The sequence below is a fragment of the Macaca thibetana genome, chromosome 3 (assembly GCF_024542745.1).
Source record: "Macaca thibetana thibetana isolate TM-01 chromosome 3, ASM2454274v1, whole genome shotgun sequence".
NCBI lineage: Eukaryota > Metazoa > Chordata > Mammalia > Primates > Cercopithecidae > Macaca > Macaca thibetana.
Window position 1 is genome coordinate 155,074,816 of NC_065580.1, and position 5,249 is coordinate 155,080,064.

Below are 5,249 nucleotides of genomic sequence, written 5' to 3' on the forward strand. Positions count from 1 at the left end.
TGAGTCAGTCTCAATGGTATGCTCTGTACTTTGATAGTAACCATGTGTAGCATTTACATTTATGAAAGTAAAGTTAAAATCTTCTTATTTGGGTAATGTGAGTAGCCACTTATGAGTTGTGAGAGATTTAATTTTCCCCCATTCCAGGTTGCTTATCGAATTAAGGTTGTATTAAAGCTTTAGTTATTTGGGCACCACAAATATATGATGGTTAAAACCAGATAGGCAACCATCTTTGCTCATCTGCCATTTCCTTTACTACTCACACTAGTAGTTTTTAAGGTGATGGGGCAGGGGGGTAAATGCAGAAAAAGAACATTTTTAAGTACCCTGCATTAATATTTCTGCATAGCAATTGATAAACCAGTTTTATTTGATAATCTAAAGAATTTAATGTCATAGCTTTTTTTTCCCCATTGTAATGAGGCTTTTCTGTAAAACTGGGGTATATCATTTTTTAAGTTTTATTAGCTCTCCCCGTAACGTGAACAGCTGAACTGTAGATAATCAAATTAATGCCACCAAGCTGACTGGAAAATAAGGAATTAGAGAGAAGGTACAGAGACCCACAGTGGGTTGATCAGTGCTGCTTTTCACCTGCTTGGACTCGCACTTCTTGGCTTCTGATGGTTCTGTTTTCCTTTACTGATATCCTAAACTAGCCTTTCTCGGGAGCCTCTGCCCAAAGTGTCTTGAACACACTGTACCAGGAACAAATTATATATATACACACATACACACACACACATATATACACACACATAAATTTTAATCATCTGCTTTAACCTTTTTTGTTTTTTTATTTTTATTTTTTAGCAATAACAGGCTTTATGAGATTTGGGATTGCTGCACTCCTTTGCATCCTCTTAATCTTTGGCACATACTCAAGACAGCAAATAGTGTGGTAGCAAAATCATGTCCCCAGTGTTTAATATTTTCCCCAGCCAGAGGCAAGATCTTGGCTCAGTTCTTACGAACGTGAGCTCTATGAACTTGGAAAGTTGAGTGGCAGGTGTTCCTCATACATGGTGTATGTGTGAAGATTTGCCATATTGTCATAGAGGCACTTTACAAATGCAGCACAGGGAAACACTGCTGCAGCATTAATTTGGGTATCATGCTATTGATCATCAGTCCGTGTCCTCCACAGGAGAGTCCTTTGTCAGTTCATCCCCCTCATGATAATGCAAGTCTGCCTTTTGTGCAGTGTCTTAAAACCCCCTTGTGGTTGGCATCATTTCCTCCAGAAAATACTTCCCGGCCCCTTTCCAGGTGCTCTTCACCCCAGCCCACAGCAGTTGCTCCTCCTAAGTGTTGCCCATAACACCCTGATATCAGCCTGTCATTTGACTTGCTACTTTCTATTTCATCTGCATGTGGTTTATCCTGCTAGACTAGGAGGGACCCAAGGATAGGGGCTATTCCTTGCGTTTCCAGGACCTGGCAAAGGGAAGGTGCCTATTAAGTATTTGATAAACAAATACAGCAAAGAAATTTTGTCCAAGGCAGCAGTCAACCAATTTGTTTTTAGCTGATACGGGAAAGTTAGTGAAGATCTCTGCAAATAGTCTCCAGAGTTTGATTCACCTACACAGTGAGAGACCCATAGCGTATTTTAATTTTCATATGATCCTCAGTATGCTCAAGGGAAAATGAAAATGTTCGAATGGCTGGTGTTAGATTGACAAGTTCCTGGAATTTTATGAATCCCAGGCGCTCTGTGCTGCCATGATTGTTTTGGATGTGTGACAATCCATGTGCATCACTGGCACTGCCAAGGTCCCCCCTTACGACACCCGAGTGTGGACAGTTGCCTAACAAACTCATCAGTAAACCTAAGAAAAGGAATAGTAACTAATTCTGAGTGCTTATTGTGTGTGAAGCACTGTACAGGCATGTGGTGGTATTTGTAAACCATTAACAGACTTGTTTTTCTTAACTTTTTACTCCGATTCCCCATTCTCAGGTATCCCAGTCTCCTGCAGTCTGGAATATTCCTTATTCTCTCTCTGGCTTTTATGGCCTTGATCATTTGGAAGACTGTGAACCAGTCATTTTGTAGAGTGTTGCTTAATTGGAGTTTGTCCCATGCTTTCTCGTGGCTGAACCATCACTATGCATTTTGCGGTCAAAATATGCAGAATCTGTATTCTCTTCATTTCAACCTATGGATGGCATCTGATGCCTGTATGCCCTGTTGCTGATGGCATTCATTTTAATCCTTTGACTAAGGTGGACTTCTGCCAACTTCACTATGTTTGCCCCCATTTGTAGTTAATAAGTATTTCGTGGGGAGATATTTTGAGACTATGTAAAGTTCTCCTCATCTCAGTTCTACCCGCTAACTTTAGCATCTCTTGATGTTCCTTGCCTGAATTAATTTATTTTTGCAGTTGTTGCCAAATGGAGGTTTTCTCGTGCCATCATTCCCTCTTCATTTATTTGTGGGCTTTCTACTGCAAGAAAAAAAAATTCTGTAAGTCCCATTAACTTACTCATTTACATGTATATGTGTTGTGGATTCATAGATTCCTATTCTGTTCATTGGTTTCTAATCAGTTCCCACCTGTTTCATTTTTTTTTGATGTTCAAATTTTCCTAAATTTAGTAGTAGGAATTTCAAACCGGGCTGCTGCAAGCTTTGACATGTCCTCTTGGCAAAGTTTGACATGTCCTCTCGGCAAAGTAAGAAAAATGCTCAAAGAGCTTGAGTTTTTTTCTTAATTTCTGCTACAACAAGATGTTCCAGACTCATCTCCCTCTTTCCCTGCCAGAGCCCTGAAACCAGCCATTTTATTTTTGCATATGTAATAAGCTCCAAAATACATCGTTATTATTTTTGCTTTAAATAGCCAATTGTCTTTTAAAGATATTTAATTAATAAAAAAAAAAGTCTTTATAGTTACCTATTTAAGTTTCCATTTCTGGTACTCATTATTTTGCCTGCAGATTCAAGTTTCCTATGATACCGTTTTACTTCTGCTCAAAAGACATTAACATTTCTTTCAGTGTAGGTCTACTGATGTTGAATTCTTTCAGCTCGTGTATATCTAAAAAATATTTATTTTGCCAACCTTGAAAGCTATTTTTGATGGGCATGGAATTCTAGATAGCTTTTTTTTTTCTTGTGGTGCTTAAAATGCGTTACTCCCTGTTTCTAGCTTTATTTCCAGTGAGAAATCCTACTGTCCTTACCTTTGTTCCTCTGTATACAGTGTGTCTTTTTTACTCTGGCTGCTTTTTAAAGTTCTCTTTATTACCAGTTTTATTGCAATTTGATTATGATGCATAACCTTATATTAGGCCATTTGAAATTGTCTCAGAAATCTATTGTTCTGTTGCATTGTTCTCTTTTTTCTCTCTATGTTTCATTCTGGAGAGTTTCTATTGTTATGTCTTCTAGTTCACTAACCTTCTGCAATGTCTAATCTGCCACTAACCCCATCTGGTGTATTTTTCATTTCAGACGTGTAGTTTTCATCTCTAGAAGTTTGATTTGAATCTTTTGTATATATTCTACGTCTCTACTTAACACATTCCATCTTTCCTCTGGCTTCTTTAACATATGGGATACAGTTAGAACACCTTTATAATGTCCTTGTCTACTAATTCTATCATCTACTCCATTTCTGGGTTTGTTTTAAATTGATGTATTTTTCTCCTCATTATGGGTGACTTTTTGTTTCCTCTTGGCGTGTCTGGTAATGTTTTGTTGAATTGCAGACATTGTGAACTTTACCCCATGGTGCTGGTTATTTTTGTATTTCTAGAAATATTCTGGAGCTTTATTGGGGGGATGTAATTAACTTACTTGGAAACCATTTTATCCAGGTTTTGCTTTTAAATGGTATTAAATGGGATCAGAGCAGAATTTAGATGAGGGCTGATTTTGTTCCATTACTAAGGCAAGTACACCCCCTGGACTCAATGCCCTTGAATTACTTCAAGCACTGTATGAACTCCAGGGATTGTTCCTTCTAATGCTTATGTGTTTTGTTGAGTTTTTTTTCTTTGATTTTTTTTTTTTTTTTTTTTTTGACCAGCTTCAAGATGTTTCCTTACATGTTGAAGAGTCAAGGGACCTCTCTGCAGACCTCCAGAGTTAGTTCTTATTCATTCGTGCGCTCGCTCGCTCGCTTGCTCGTTCTCAGGCTTTCTCTTCTCCAGCACACTGTGCTTAGAGCCCTAGCCGCCTTTCCCTCCCTGGGCTCCCAGCTCCATCTCCTCAACTCAGGAACACTGCTGCTTTATCTCATCTCTTTCTCATCTCCCAGTGATCACTGTTCTTTGTTGCCTTATGTTCAATGTTTTGAAAATCACTCTTTCATATGCTTTGTCTGCAATTTAGTCATTTCATGCAAGATGGAAAATCAAGTCTCTATGATTTCATCTTGCCCAGAAGTGGAACTGAACTTGTTACTTTGTTATGGATAAGTTAGCAAATATGGTCTAAAGCACCTAGCCCTGTATGTCTGGGGATGCTATGCCAAAAGTTTGCCAGTGGAAAATTCTCCCAAATTCTAAGCAGCTCATTTACGAAAGAACTCAGTAGAGATTTTCTCAAACTTAACAAAAAAAAATTACACACGTCTCACTAAATTCAGACTAACTTTATCTCCTCCTCAGCTCCGGAGCCTTTAGTCAGGTCTGAAAAAGCCTATGGTCACTTCAGCAGCAACCATCATGAAAGGAATTATGGAAGAGAAGATCAGGATGGAAAGAGACAGGCATCTCTCTCCTGTTTGGTATAAGCATGGTCACAGTTTTACAAAGCCATAAAATATTACAAATTATAAAATAATGAGATATTTATGACCTGGAAATGTCCTGACAGCTGAGGCACCTGGAGCTTCAGCTTCACAGTAAATCTGCCTATTTTATTCATTCACAGTGAAAAACCTTGGTCACAATCCAGTATGTGGATTTTATAAGCTGTTAATGAGTCACCATCTGCCATTAGACAGCCCTTTCCCTTGGCCAGGTCTTCAGATGACCTGGGTGGCAAGGATGGACTCTGCAAAACCAGGCTGGGGTGGTGTCCAGCTTGCTGGCTGGAGGAAGAGCCATTGCTTTGGGTTCTCAGTGTTTTTGGTGACAGATGATATGTAGTAAAATGGCAGAAACACTAGATCTTTTCTATCGTGATAAAGACATCAGGAAGTCAGGATGCAATCTTAATTTCTACCACTTGAAACAGAAATTGGTGTGTAAGGAAGCAGAGATTTTGTTCTGAGGGTCCTCATTATTAT